The 15,890-nt window shown below is 46.5% G+C and overlaps 1 protein-coding gene across 1 annotated transcript in view; it reads right to left on the bottom strand.

Annotated features, from left to right (window-relative positions):
* LOC148401245 (uncharacterized) overlaps window positions 1–15,606 on the bottom strand; it is a 178,280-nt gene extending 162,674 nt beyond the window's left edge. The window contains exon 1 of the mRNA XM_088368438.1: window positions 5,771–15,606. The gene's annotated coding sequence lies outside the window, so the exon portion shown is untranslated. The remainder of the gene's footprint in view (window positions 1–5,770) is intronic.
* Window positions 15,607–15,890: the final 284 nt, after the last annotated feature.

Below are 15,890 nucleotides of genomic sequence, written 5' to 3'. Positions count from 1 at the left end.
TCCGGCGGGGCTTGTTAGAGGTGTGTCCGCCTCCGGGCGACTCTGGCCCGGCGCGGGTCCGCGTCCCCTACCGTTATGTTACAGGACCATGTTCGGCCCGCGGACCAGCCGGCGGGGTTTCCGTGAACGTGTATCCGCCTCTCGGTGGCTCTGACCCGGCGTGGGTCGGCGTCCTCCGCCGGTCGGTTACGGGACCCCGTCTGGCCCGCGGACCAGCCGGCGGGGCTTCCGTGAACGTGTATCCGCCTCTCGGTGGCTCTGACCCGGCGTGGGTAGGCGTCCGCGCCCGGTACTTTGCGGGACCCCGTTCGGCCCGCGGACCAGCTACCCGGGCTTCCCTTGAAATCGTATCCGCCTTCGCTGGTTCCCCGGCCGGCCACGAATGGCGAGAATTCGGCCTCCTCGCCCGGAGCGCGGGTCAACTTTGGCGAAAATACACTAAGTGCCAAACCCCATTCATTTACAACGGCGTGTCCGCCAGAGGGCGCCATTCCCCCCGCGGACCGGCCGGCATGGCTTGTTAGAGAGTGTGTCCGCCTTCGCCGGTTCCCCGGTCGGCCACGAATGGCGAGAATCCGGCCTCTTCCCCCAGAGCCCGGGTCAACTTTGGCGAAAAAGTGCCAACGGCTCTCGCGCCGTGATGCGTCCGCCTCGGCCGGTTCCCCGGACGGCCACAATGGCGAAAAATCAGCCTCTTCCCCCGGAGCCCGGGTCAACTTCAGCTGATATTGTATCGTATGATGATAACAAGTGTAATAGTATTATACATGATATACGTAATACTTATGTAAATATTAACATCGCATATAAACAACATAAATATAATATTTAGAAACTAACGGTGATTTTACATTATTTGACTATATACGTGATACTGATATAGTGCCAACGGCTCCCGCGCCGTCATGCGTCCACCTTGGCACGTGAGGTACCACGGGTCACCCGTGGCACCCCGCGGTCGGCTCACGGGGGGTCCACAGGGTCTTATTAGGGAGTGCAGCAGCCGTCCCGAGGCTCCGGCCGGCTGCCGGAAGTCCCGCGGAGGACCGTCGAAGCTCCGCGAGGCCGGCCGGGGAGCCTCTTAGTAATCACCCGGGCCCGCCGGAGCATTGTTCGGCCGCTTCGCGCGTACGCACGGCCTCCCGGTGGTCCCGGTCGCCTCCGCAAACCGTCAAAAAAATGTCAAGTGAGCCTACCTTAAGAGAGTCACAGTTACTCACGCTGTTTAACCGCGCAGAGTGTCATCGGACGCGGAGCAATGCGAGAGTGTGCGCTAAGTGCGAGAGGCAGTGTGTTTACTCGCCGTGTCCGCAAGAGGGAGGCTATTCCCCGTTACGACCTCCGGGAGATCAACGGGCCGCGGAAAACGCTTAGCCGAGGTGCTGGAAGCCTCGGGCGGCTTGAAAAGTTGGGAGGGAAGCACCCTGAGAACCGGCTGGAGGTCCCCTGGAAGCTCAGCGGGCCGTGGAAAACGCTTAGCCGAGGCGCTGGAAGCCTCGGCTGGCTTAAAATGTGAGGAGGAAAGCACCGGGAGAACCGGCTGGAGGTCCCCTGGAAGCTCAGCGGGCCGTGGAAAAGGCTCGGCCGAGGTGCTGGAAGCCTCGGCCGGCTTACAAAGTTGGGAGGGGAGCACCCGGAGAACCGGCTGGAAGTCTTCTGGAAGTGCAGCGGGCCGTGGAAAACGCGTAGCCGAGGTGCTGGAAGCCTCCTCGGGCGTCAAGAGTTAGGAGGAAAGCACCCGGAGAACCGGCTGGAGGTCCCCTGGAAGCTCCTCCCCTTCCAGCACCTTGGCCGGCTCACAAAGCGAGGCACGAGGCACCCTGAGAACCGGCTGGAGGTCCCCTGGAAGCTCAGCGGGCCGTGGAAAAAGCTTAGCCGGGGTGCTGAAAGCCTCGGCCGGCCCTGAAGGTTAGGAGGAAAGCACCCGGAGAACCGGCAGGACGTCTTCTGGAAGATCAGCGGGCCGTGGAAAATGCTAAGCCGAGGTGCTGGAAGTCGAATAAGGCTCCGCCATCTCGTCCAAGGTGCTTATAAAGTTCTTATCCGCTCGACTGGAGGTATTTCCGGCGACCCGGCGCGTGTGCACGGCCTCCCAGTGGCTCCGGGCCGGCGTGGATTCCGGGCCACGACAGCTAACTTACGGGACCCCAATTGGCCCGCGGACCAGCCGGCGGGACCACCGTGACCGCCTATCCGCCTCCCGGAGGCTCCGGGCCGGCGTGGATTCCGGGCCGCGACCGCTAACTTACGGGACTGCAATTGGCCCGCGGACCAGCCGGCGGGACCGCCGTGGTCGCCTATCCGCCTCCCGGTGGCTCCGGGCCGGCGTGGATTCCGGGCCGCGACCGCTAACTTACGGGACCGCAATTGGCCCGCGGACCAGCCGGCGGGGCCCCCGTGACCGCCTATCCGCCTCCCGGTGCCTCCGGGCCGGCGTGGATTCCGGGCCGCGACCGCTAACTTACGGGACCCTAATTGGCCCGCGGACCAGCCGGCGGGACCTCCGTGACCGCCTACAGCCTATCGGTGGTTCATGGCCGACGTGGATTCTGGGCCGCGACCGTTAACTTACGGGACCGCAATTGGCCCGCGGACCAGCCGGCGGGACTTCTGTGACCGCCTATCCGCCTTCGCTGGTTCCCCGGTCGGCCACTAATGACGAATATTCGGCCTCTCGCTCTGGGAGTCCTGCCAATTTAGCCGAAAATTTTCTAAGTGCCATCAGCTCTTGCTCGGAAAAGTGTCCGCCTCGTCTGGTTCCCCAGTTCGGCCACAGAATGTGAAAATTCGGCCTCTCTGAGGTACCAGGGGTGCAATGCCAACTTTGGTCTTTAGGTGCGCCAGAGTACGATAAGGTGGTCCCCCCGGTCAGCGTACTCATTACCTTTACTCCCCTTTCGCAAAATATAATCGGCACGTATATGACAGGTTGTGTTTTTTTTACATTTCGAAAAATTTTCTCCAAAGTATCCTACCCATTGCGGACGCGCCAGCCATGTTGGTCCGGACTACTTAGGGCTTAATAAAGATATTTTTTACCTTTACCCGTGTTTGTGCTTATTGTATGTTTGATTTTGATTGTACTTACCCGATCTGGTCACCTCTAAGGGGAAAAAAAAACACAAATTTAAAGTCCTACCCTTGGATTACATTTGTCTATTCCCTTTGAACTATTTTTGAACTAATATCTCGTTTTTATATTCAAACAACCGTTTTCTTTAGAGGTTAAAATTAGGGATTAGGGGTTAGGGTTAGGGGTTAGGTTTAGGGATTAGGGGTTAGGTTTAGGGATTAGGGGTTAGTTTCCTCTTTTTAGGGATTAGGGGTTAGGTTTAGGGTTAGGTTTAGGGATTAGGGGTTAGGTTTAGGGATCAGGGGTTAGGTCTAGGGATTAGGGGTTAGGTTTAGGGGTTAGGTTTAGGGGTTAGGGCTAGGTCTATAAGGTTATCTCACTACACATTCCCCAAAGGGTCCGCCGAGCCAGCCGGCCAGACAGAAGGCAGCGAAGGGCACAGGCCGACGCATGTCCCCCTCAGCAAACCCCGCCGCACCAGAGTCGCACAAACTCCGGAATGGGCACGAAGGACGGCGAAGCGAGACCGCACCTCAACCAGAACCCCCCCGAGCAGCCGAGGCGCCCCCCAGGACCCCAGCCATCAAGACGGAAAAACAGCGAGACGCGAGAGAAGAAAGCAACCCCAAGTCCCACCCCTGGACCACATCACGTCTACCAACCTTGAAGCATTCTTGACCCAATATCTTGTTTCTATACTCAACCAACCGCTTTCTTCAAAAGGGGTCCCATTAGGTCGTCATTGTTGTTCTGGGTAATTTGAACGTCATAATTTTGTAGACACCTCATCAGTAGTGGACCTTGGGGTCACAGAGTGTTTCGGCCATTATCACCAGACACCCTCGCCCAAGGGAGGCCCCACCGTGGTCGATCAAGCCCCGGAGTGTGTCTACCTCCTCAATCGAAATCTCAGTATTTGTCTAGTCAACTGTCCAGCTTTAACGCAGACAGCATAAATCAATTGGTCAGTCTTTTAGTCCTTTTGTTGTGCTGATTTGTTCAACCATTAAACATACGTACAAAACCTTTGTATTCCTTTGTATGGCATGCCACAAGTCTGGTAAAACATAGTTTAGGGCTAACCTGGTATAGTTTTGCTTCGCATGCTCCCGCATATCCCATCTCAATAAAGTCTAGCATAGCGTAGTACAGCATAACCTAGCCTTGACGATTAAAAAAGTTTCACCTGTTACTCTCAAAGAATCAGAAGAATCTTCCATATTAACTGGAAAAAAGGTCTTCCCCAGTGCCCCTCCCCCGAGTCACAGTCCTATCGCCGAGCACCTCCTCCCAAGAGCCTCAGCGAAGCAACTGACGGCTCTCGTCATACAATCACGTTCCCACGTCTAACTGATAAGCACTAAAAAAATATCGGCAAACCCTATCGGTACTGTTTAATTGGGTTAGTCGTGCAACATTTAAATGTAAATTGAATTCATAATCTAAATCCAATCATATAGTTAGGAATACATTCATCTGCGTAAATCGCGATTCCCCTAAGTCCCGCCCCCCGGAAACACTTGTAAACTCCTGTCCATCACTCTGGCGGCTGTTTTTTCTGTAAACCCCCTATCTTCCCAACCCTCACATCACCCCAATCAACGATCAATATGAAATAAAATTCTCCTAAAACCCCTGGTATTATTAAAGTGTATAACCCGATTCCCTTCATTCGTAAAAGTAATTTATAACATTAATACGATCGTATATTCGTAACCAAATCCCCGTAAGCATATCGTAGCTAATGTTATGAGCGTTAGCTGTGTTTCCTTTATTGATATCCGGTCCCATTCATCCGGCAATTTAATGTTTTCTCTTTTCGTTCTCTTTTAGCTTAGCATACTCCCGCACATCCTATACCAATAAATTCCAGCATAGCGTAGTACCGCATAACGTAGCTTTAGCAATTAAAAAGGGTTCACCTGTTTCTCTCAAAGAATCGGAAGAATCTTCCACATTACCTGGAAAGAAGGTCTTCCCCAGTGCCACTCTCCTGAGTCACAGCGCCACCGCCGAACGCCACCCCCCACGAGCCTCAGCGAAATAACTGACGGCTCTCGTCATCCCATCACGTTCCCACATCTAACCGATAAGCACTAAAACATTCGGTAAACCCTATTGGTACCGTTTAATTGGGTTAGTCGTGAAACATTTAAATGTAAATTGAATTCATCCTCTAAATCAAATCATATATTTATAAATACATTCATCTACATAAATTGCAATCCCCCTAAGTCCCGCCCCCCGGAAACACTCGTAAACTCCTGTCAATGACTCTGGCGGCTCTTTTTTCCGTAATCCCCCTATTTTACAAAACCTCACATCGCCCAAATAAACGATCAATATGGAATAAAATTCTCCTAAATCCCCTGGTATCATTAAAGTGTGTAACCCGATCCCCTTCATTCGTAGAATTAATTTATAACATTAATACGATCGTATATTCGTAACCAAATCCCCGTAAGCGTATCGTAGCCAATGTTATGAGCGTTAGCTGTGTTTCCTTTATTGATATCCGGTCCCATTCATCCGGCAATTTAATATTTTCTCTTTTCGTTCTCTTTTAGCTTAGCATACGCTCACATATCCTATACCAATAAAGGCTAGCATAGCGTAGTACCGTATAACGTACCTTTAGCGATTAAAAAGGGTTCACCTGTTTTTCTCAAAAAGAATCGGAAGAATCTTCCACATTACCTGGAAAGAAGGACTTCCCCAGTGCCACTCTCCTGAGTCACAGCGCCACCGCCGAAAGCCAACCCTTCTTTTTTCTTTTCTCTTTTGTTTTCTCTCCCACGAGCCTCAGCGAAGCAACTGACGGCTCTCGTCATCCAATCACGTTCCCGCATCTAACTGATAAGCACTAAGACATTCGGTAAACCCTATTGGTACCGTTCAATTGGGTTAGTCGTGAAACATTTAAATGTAAATTGAATTCATCATCTAAATCAAATCATATATTTAGAAATACATTCATCTACGTAAATCGCGATCCCCCTAGGTCCCGCCCCCCGGAAATACTCGTAAGCTCCTGTCAATTGCTCTGCCGGCTCTTTTTTTTCTCTGTAATCCCCCTATTTTCCCAAACCCTCTGTCATGTAACATGAGGGCAGAGATGGTGCAAATGGTAGAATATGGATTGTTCACAGGAATAAATTGGCAGAGCTAATATTCCAAATTTGTTCACAGGAATAAATTGGCAGAGCTAATATTCCAAATTTGTTCTCAGGAATAAAATGGCAGAGCTAAAATTCCAAATTTGTCCAAAAGATGGCGCCAGACCAAAACGTGAGACCAAAAGAGGGGCCAGAATAAGCTAAACAGGTTAAAATAGAAATAAAAGAGGAACACGGTGTCAGAGTGTGAGTCACGCATGGAAGCACAAATGGGGTTTTTATTTTTTGATTTCTTTGCTTGGCTAAAAATGTATTCTGTAACCGCTTTAAGCAATATTATTTGTCAATTCGATCAAGGGACCCGTCACTATGAGAATAGTGGCGTGATATAAATTGTTTGAAGAAACACAAATGTGATTTTTATTTTTTGATTTCTTTGCTTGGCTAAAAATGTATTCTGTAACCGCTTTAAGCAATATTATTTGTCAATTCGATCAAGGGACCCGTCACTATGAGAATAGTGGCGTGATATAAATTGTTTGAAGAAACACAAATGTGATTTTTATTTTTTGAATTCTTTGCTTGGCTAAAAATGTATTCTGTAACCGCTTTAAGCAATATTATTTGTCAATTCGATCCAGGGACCCGTCACTATGAGAATAGTGGCGTGATATAAATTGTTTGAAGAAACACAAATGTGATTTTTATTTTTTGAATTCTTTGCTTGGCTAAAAATGTATTCTGTAACCACTTTAAGCAATATTATTTGTCAATTCGATCAAGAGACCCGTCACTATGAGAATAGTGGCGTGACATAAATTGTTTAGAGAAGTAGGTCAAGGGTTTGGATTTTTATTTCAGAGTTAATTGAAGCGTAACTTTAAAAAGTTATTTTCATGGAACAGGAAGAGAAGAAAAGGGGAAGTGAAAGGTTTTACCAGGGGCTAGCTGTGCATTTGGTGGAAAGTACTGTGTGGTCAGGGCGGAAACAGCTGTTGAAGGCCACAGATGGCCAAGCGTGGGAAGAAAACTGGGCACTCCTACCCTATAGTAGGCGTGGGAAAACTGGCCAGTCCCTTCTATAGGCGTGGGAAAGCTGGCCAGTCCCTTCTATAGGCGTGGGAAAACTGGGCAGTCTTATCCTATAGGGAAAGTACAGGAGGAAAGAAAGGGGAGGGGGGGGACAGAGAAGTCTATAAAAAGTCCTGCAGGGGCAGCTTCAGGGCTTTTTCCCCCAAGAGAGCGCTCATACGTGAAGAAGCCCGGAGGAGTTGCAAGATTTTTTCCAAAGTCCCGAAGATCTTTGTGTGAGACGCAGGATCGCTGGACTGAAATTAACTTGGATTTACTCCCAAAAATTGGACTGGACAACTTTATAGGAGAAATAGGTGAGAGGGATTTCCATTTTTATGTATTTTAGCGAGAAGGGGGAATAGTCATCGGGCCGCCGGTACCCTCGGGGCCAGCTTGTTTCTCTAATTTGGATTTTAGAAGTAAAATCGAATTGATCACTCGACTTTGCATCCACCAAAAATAGCACGCAGCTGGTATTTACCTCTTCCCTCTTTCATGAACTGTGTTTTGCAATCGAATTGTTCTGGGATTGAATGATTTTATTAACACGGGTATCAGTGAGTGAAATTGTTCGGTTTCTGGAGTAATTGAGATTTGTAACTCTATTCCATGTTTCTTCAATAAATGTGTTTTGTATATTACTTACTTCGTTGTGCGCGGATTTGTACTGAATATGCATATATATGGTTTGGGGCCGATTTAAATAAGATAAATTAACGGAAGTGTTTAAATCGGATTATTGGTTTTGTGTAAAACGGAAAGTTATTTAACTATTTGAAAGGCTCAGGCCCGCTTCCCCTTTTTGACGGGCCGCGTAAAAAGTAACTCCGAACAAGTTAGAGACTTGAATAACTTCCGTAGTTATTTGAGCCACGAGTGAATTTCGATCCGTTCGAAAGTTGTTTCGTCTGAAAGAAAAAAAAAAAAAAACGAAACTGTTTAAATCGGATTATTGGTTTTGTGTAGAACGGAAAGTTATTTAACTATTTGAAAGGCTCAGGCCCGCTTCCCCTTTTTGACGGGCCGCGTAAAAAGTAACTCCGAGCAAGTTAGAGAATTAAATAACTTTCGTAAATATTTAACGGAAGAGTGGATTTCGTTAAAAGTGAATTCGGTTGAAAATTTTCTTCTTTTAAATAACATAACGACGACGGTTAAAATAAATCATTGGAGTTGGTGGAGGATAAAAGTATTTCGATTGTCCGTCGGGCGCGGCCCAGTTCCTAAATTTGTCGGGCCGCGTCAAAAGTTAAATGGGACACGATCAAAAAATAGACTTGCCTTCCAAATTAATTATTGGGCAAATCTAAACAAAGCACGGCATTTTTATCCAGTTTAAGAAAGTTGTTATTCTTTTTAAAGCAATTAAGTGGGGTAAAGAACTCCGACGGTTAAGTGCTAGATCTACGTATAAGAAGTTGGAATTAATCATATAAAGGGCATTAATTTTCTTCTTAAATGCTATTATTGTCACACTTTTATTAATTCGATTCTCTTTCGAATAAAAAAAGTTGGTCGGCTCGCTGCATGAGCGACCAAGTGGAACGGACCCATATCAACAGCTTTCTTTAGAAGGGGTCCCTTTAAGTCGTCCTTGTTGTGGGTAATTTGAGTGTCAGAATTTTGTAGACACCTCATCAGTAGTGGACCTTGGGGTCTCAGAGTGTTTCTGTCATGCGGTCACGTTTATTTTTCCGGATTTCTGTCTTGTCTGTGTCGTAACTTCACTTCCTGTTTTATTTTGTCATCCCTTTCGTTTCAGTTCGTGGTTCCTTCCTCTGTTTTCGGTTGTCTTGTATTCCCTGATCCCGATTGTGTGCACCTGCGTGGTTGGCGCTAATTGTCAGCACCTGCGTCCCAGCCCTTTTGTGTGTGTTTAGTCCGTGTCTTCCCCTTGTCTTGTGCCAGTGTGTCTTGCCTCGCCCCGACCACCAGCGATTCCTTGACGTCCGAACTCCCAGTAAGATTCCTCCTTTTTGTCTCGCCACAGAGCGACGCCTTTTGTTAGTACCTTGTTCCCCATAGCCCTTTTTGTCTCGCCCGAGTGCGACGCTTTTTGTTTGGACTTTTTGCCGAGTGTTTCCCTCGCAAGAGACGCCTTGAGTTGTATTTTTTCATCATCGTGTGTTGGAATAAATCAGAGAAAAGAAAGACTCTGCATCCGAGTCCTCCGCCTTGTTCCCTGCCTGACAGTACACACTGGCCAGTCATGGACTCGGCAGAGTCGGAGCACCTGTGCGCCGCAGTGCGCTCCCACGCCTCACAGCTCGCCCAGCACCAGAGGGAAGTGGGCAATTTGGGCGAGGAGATCCGAGGGCTCGCAAAGAGCCAAGAAGATTTCAGAGGGGCGGTCGCCGCCCAGGTAGGAAAGCTGGGTCAACAAATGCAGGACGTGCTCTCGCTTTTAAACGCGGGACCAGCAGCGACCTCTAGCACACCCGCTGCTTCCCCCGTGACTCCTCTTGCCTTAGCTCCCATGACTGGCGGTGCCAGACTGGCTCCTCCAGAACGAGGGAACTTGACTCCGGTTGGTTCTTGGACTGCAGTGGCCCGTCACTTCCGGGTTGTTCTGACAGATCGTCGCTCTTCGGACACAAAGTATGGCAGCGGACCAAGAGGTATGTACGGCTTCGTGCACCAACTGCACCCTTCTCTTAGAGAGGTTGTCTCTGCTAGAGGGACGTGTCCGCCAGTTAGAGCAGAATAGTGCGATAACAGTAGTTGCGGCGGACACAGACGCGGGCTGTAGTCAGCCCGCTAGCCCGGTTAGCATTAGCCCCAAGCGGCTTGCTAATCGCGATGAGCCAGGTAAGACGCATAGCCGTCCAAAGTCATCTCGGTCTACTGGCCCTCGCACTTTGGTCATAGGCGTCTCCATTACCCGAAACATTACGCTTAAAAATCCAGCCACGGTAATGTGTATTCCTGGGGGCAGAGCACCCGACATAGAAGCTAATCTTAGGGAGCTGACTCGCAATAGGCCTAGTCAACAGCGTAGTTCCAACAACACTAGCTACTCGGACATAGTGATACATGTCGGCTCCAATGATGTTAGGATGAGACAATCAGAGATCACAAAGAAAAACATAGCGAGGACTTGTGATCTTGCCAGAAAGATGAGTCGGCATCGAGTATTTGTCTCTGGCCCCCTGCCTGGGAGAGGCACTGATGAGAGGTTTAGTAGATTAGTCTCCCTTAATCGATGGATGGGTGGGTTCTGTAAAAAGCAGGGACTGTATTTTATAGATAACTGGTCATCCTTCTGGGGCCGCCCTGACCTGCTGAGGAAGGACGGCCTTCACCCTAACCGTGAAGGCGCCTTCACTCTTTCTAGGAATATAGATTACTGTTTGAGCCTCTCATGACAGGTCACTCTAGAGCAGGCCAGGGCACAGGTGATTAGACCACCTGTGAGGATGGGTTTGGAGTCTGTTAAGTTAAAGTTAACTAGCGCTAGGCTAGACTTTCAGCATACACATAGCTCCTCGTGTAGACTAGAGCGCGACAGTTTAAATAGTGCTGCAATACACATAAACACACTTTCTACTGGGGTAGTAGACAAATCCAATCACTCCGTCCCGACCGGTCTTGCTGATGAAACGGTGCCTGTTTTAGATAACTTCACATGTGTAACAAATATTCATCATCAAATTCCCACGGTCGTTTCATCCCACCGCCCTAATAAACTTTTGAGGTGATATTAGGCCTAGAGAACACAATTTTACTCGCATCCCGTTTAAAAATCTTTCGATAGATACGCACCCTGATCAACCGATTACACTTAAATTCGGTTTTATGAATATTAGATCACTTCATACGAAAGCAGTTCTCGTTAATGACCTTATCACGGAACATAATCTAAACGTTTTTGGTCTTTGCGAGACCTGGTTAAAACCTAATGAATTGCTGCCACTTAACGAGGCCTCGCCTCCAAATTTTGTGAGCTCGCATGTGGCACGTCCTCAAAAAAAGGGTGGGGGTGTCGCCCTCATCTCAAATTCTGAGCTTAGATTTAGGCCTCGCTAAATTCACGTATTTAAAACATTTGAAGTTCTCATTGTGCGATCCACTGCGTTACCGTCATTCTATCTTGTTGTTATTTACCGCCCACCCGGGGCTTACTCTGGCTTCCTGGATGAATTTTCAGAATTTGTGGCTGATCTAGTGACAAATGCAGATAATATAGTTATCATGGGTGATTTCAACATCCACATGAATTCCCCGTCAGAACCACTGACTTCGGCATTTCAAACTTTAATCGATACGTGTGGTTTTACGCAAGCTGTACAAGCAGCAACGCATAAGAATGGAAATACCTTAGATCTGGTATTATCCCGGGAACTAGCAACCTCAAATATAGCAGTACTGCCATACACTACTGTTCTGTCTGATCATTTCTTAATAAAATTTGAAATTTTAGTTCCTTGTCAAAGACAAGAGAGCAATCAGAATTATAGCAGCCGTAATTTTAACTCCATGACTGCAACTGCGCTGTCTGAGTTACTGTCACCGGCAACCGCCATGTTTCCCGCATACAGCGGCTCTATCGATAATCTTACAAATGAATTCAATGCGACATTATTGAAAGCCATCGACTCTGTGGCACCGCTACGTCTGAAAACACGCCGTAGATGGCCAACTCCGTGGTTCACAGATGAAACACGTACGTTTAAACAATTATGTAGAAAGCATGAGCGCAGATGGCGTTTAACCAAACTTGAGGTTTTCCATCAGGCATGGAAGGACAGCCTCCTGAAATATAAAGATGCGCTAATTTTAGCAAAAACTTATTATTTTTCGCAAGTCATTAATCTTAATAAAAACAATCCTAAATACCTATTTGATACAGTGGCAAAGCTAACTCTGCGCCAGCCGACCCCCGATAGCTCCTTCCACTCAGCTGACGAGTTTATGAAATTTTTTGCTCAAAAGATTGAGTCCATTAGGGACGAGATCAAGAATACCATGCCAATCGCTCCGCCGGTTACTAGCGCTGGGGATCATGCAATAACCCTCTCAAATTTTGAAAGCGTGTCCCTTGAAATGCTTACAAAATTGGTTAGTACGGCTAAACAAACAACATGTTTACTCGACCCGCTTCCAGCCAAACTACTTAAAGAATTATTTCCAATTTTAGGACCGTCCGTCTTAAATATAATCAATCTGTCTGTTTCCTCTGGGATAGTGCCAATAGCCTTTAAAACCGCTATTATTAAACCACTACTTATGCGAGCAAATCTTGACCCGGACTGTCTCAGTAATTATAGGCCAGTTTCAAACCTCCCATTCATAGCAAAACTTCTCGAAAAAGTAGTAGCGCAGCATCTTATTGATTACATGGTCGCTAATAATCGATATGACTCCTTTCAGTCTGGTTTTAGAGCTAATCATTCTACAGAGACAACACTTGCTAAAGTGACTAATGATCTCCTCATAGCTATGGATTCAAATACGTCGTCTGTATTGTTACTACTCGATCTTAGTGCTGCCTTTGACACTGTAGACTTTGATATTTTATTAGGGCGTCTTAAAAGTTGTGTTGGTATCTCAGGGTCAGCACTCAGCTGGTTCAATTCCTATCTATCAGGCAGGACGCACCGAGTGGTCCATGGTAATACGTCCTCTGAGCTTTATAATGTTACGTGTGGTGTTCCACAGGGATCGGTACTCGGACCGATTTTATTTAATATTTATATGATTCCGCTTGGGGACATAATACGTAAATATAATATTAGCTTTCAATGCTACGCGGATGACACCCAATTATATATGCCGTTATCGATGACAGATCCACGGGACTGTTGTAATCTCGAGGGGTGCCTTGCGGAGATCAAGCAATGGATGTCTCTCAACTTCCTTCGTCTTAACCCAGATTAAACTGAGATGTTGATAATTGGTCCTACTCGTTATCAACACTTATTTAAGGAAACCACTATAACTATAGATAACACATTAAGAATATAACCAGGATTGCGTTTTTTCACCTTCGTAATATTGCTAAGATTCGTCCTATCCTCTCGACCGGGGATGCGGAAACCATTATACATGCGTTCGTTACGTCGCGCCTGGACTACTGTAATGTATTATTCTCTGGTCTTCCTAAGTCCAGTATCAAAAGTCTACAGTTAGTGCAAAATGCCGCTGCGAGGATGCTCGCACGGTCAAGAAAATTTGATCACATTACCCCAATATTAGCCAAATTACATTGGCTCCCGGTCCATTTAAGATGTGACTTCAAGGTTCTTCTACTAACCTATAAATCACTGCATGGCTTAGCGCCTTCATATCTCGTCGACCTAGTCGTTCCTTATGTTCCGTCTCGTAACCTTCGTTCGCAAAACGCTAGTCTTTTAGTTATACCGAGGGCCAAGAAAATGTCTGCAGGGTCTAGAGCATTCTCTATTCGGGCTCCAGAGCTTTGGAATGCCCTACCAATGGATATTAGAACTACTACCTCAGTAGAAACATTTAAGACACGTTTAAAGACACATTTCTATGAGATGGCCTTTAACTAACTTGTGATGGCCGATTTGGCCGGAGTTTGTTTTGTTCTCTCTGCCCACCCCCTCCCCGGCTGGCCAGGACAACCGAGGGCACCTCCGACATCCATTTTTTCATTGATTTTCATATTATGTATTACTTGTGCACTCTGCATCCATTACAACCTGGTGATCCTGAAAGGGGGATCCTTCCATCTGTGGTCCCTTCTCAAGGTTTCTCATTTTCCCCTGGCAGGGTTTTTTTGAGTTTTTCCTTGCCCTTTTGGGAGCTTATGATCAGGGGATGCTTTGAGAATAATTGTCAATTTTTGGCTATGTGAAGCCCTTTGAGACTGTTTGTGATTTAGGGCTATACAAATAAACTTGACTTGACTTGACTAACAACGTGATAAGCACTAAATAAAGTTAGATAAAAAACATTTGTGCCGTTTAATTGTGTTAACTGTTCCCCTGCAACCGCAAATTTAATTCGCAACAACATATTTGGAAATAAATCGATTAACGGGAATCGCGGCTATTTAGCATTAGCAAGCCGGAAGTACCCAAAGCCCTTGCCAAGTATCCTAACGGCTTCCGTACCACAAATATTTTCCAAAACTCATACCACAAAGTGTTAAAAAGCGAATAAACTTCTATTAAGGTCATTGGTATTATTCAAATGTCTTAACCGGTCCCATTTATCCGTAAATTCAATTGCTAACATTAATAAGATCGCATATTTGGGACGAAATCGCTCTTCCTCCTTCTTCTTCTCTTTTATTTTTTGGGCGTACCGCCGCTAACGTCATGAGCATTAGCAACCCGGAAGTACCCACAAGCCCTCGCATTAGCAACCCGGAAGTACCTATAACCCCTGCAAAATGTCATAGTGGACCCCGTTAATCGATAATATTATTAAAATTACCCATCCCAGTGATAATAACAGAATACATTTCGATTGCTATTGTTAACTCGCACTACACGGTCACTATTGTCCGTAAATCCACTCGCCCACCACAATAATAAAACCGTGCAATTAAAACGAAATAGCCGTGCGCGTCAAGTGGCTAGTAAACGTTAGCCAAGCCGGAAGTATCCGTGATGACGCTTACATTGTCATGGCAACCAACTGTCCCCAAGCGTATTTATTACAATATCCACCCCAAAAGCGATCAAAATCAAACAAAATGTTAAAAAACAATTTAATACTATCTATTAGCGCTTTCCCCACTTATTTATTTCTACATTAAAAAGATAATAATAACATATTAGTGATTCTATCCAACTATGCCCTATTTGCAAGACAGCTATTTTATGTGTCTATGGCGCCCTCATGTGTACTCTCCCGTCCTCTATCGTCTCTTTTAGTCTGGAAAGAAAACGCCCTTAGAATTTTGTTCGAGTTAAGAAAAGAGTCTGATTAAAGTTTAGACTTTTCTTTTTTATTTTGGTCAAAATTAAAAAAGAGAGAGAGAGAGAGAAAGCGAGAGAGAGAAAGAGAGAGAACGAGAGAGAACGAGAGAGAGAGAGAGAGAGAGAGAGAGAGAGAGAGAGAGAGAGAGAGAGAGAGAGAGAGGGAGGTTAGGGTCAGGGTTAGGGTTAGGGTTACTTACTACTTCCCATTAAATAAATTAAATACGTCTTACTTGTTCCCAATCCTTTTCAAAAAAGTAGTTTAAAACGAGGGCCCTTCACTCAACCTTTAACCTCAACCCCGCACGTCACATTGTGTTGTATCTGTGAATGTTGGTTGTGGCCAAATGATAGTTTTCTTTCAATCGTTTAGGTTCCACGGTGTTTGTTGGCTATATGTTTTCCACTGTCAGAAGGATGAAAATACAAAGTACAACGCTTGGACGTGGGCGAAGACGTCACCGGTGAGTCCTTCCTTCCTATTTATTTACCTTCTAGGTGCTAGAGGCTAAGTGTTAGAGGCTAAGTGTTAGAGGCTAAGTGTTAAAGGCAACACAATACGAACAACACAACACAATACGAACAACTCAACACAATATGAACAACACAATATGAACAACACAACACAATACGAACAACACAACGCAATACGAACAACACAACACAATACGAACAACACAACACATTACGAACAACACAACACAATACGAACAACACAACGATACTGCACTGAAC

The sequence above is a fragment of the Syngnathus floridae genome, chromosome 2 (assembly GCF_059516105.1).
Source record: "Syngnathus floridae isolate MCC-2025c chromosome 2, RoL_Sflo_1.0, whole genome shotgun sequence".
Classification (NCBI taxonomy): domain Eukaryota; kingdom Metazoa; phylum Chordata; class Actinopteri; order Syngnathiformes; family Syngnathidae; genus Syngnathus; species Syngnathus floridae.
The sequence above is the reverse complement of the archived record's forward strand: the minus strand, read 5'-3'. Positions and strand labels throughout refer to the sequence as shown.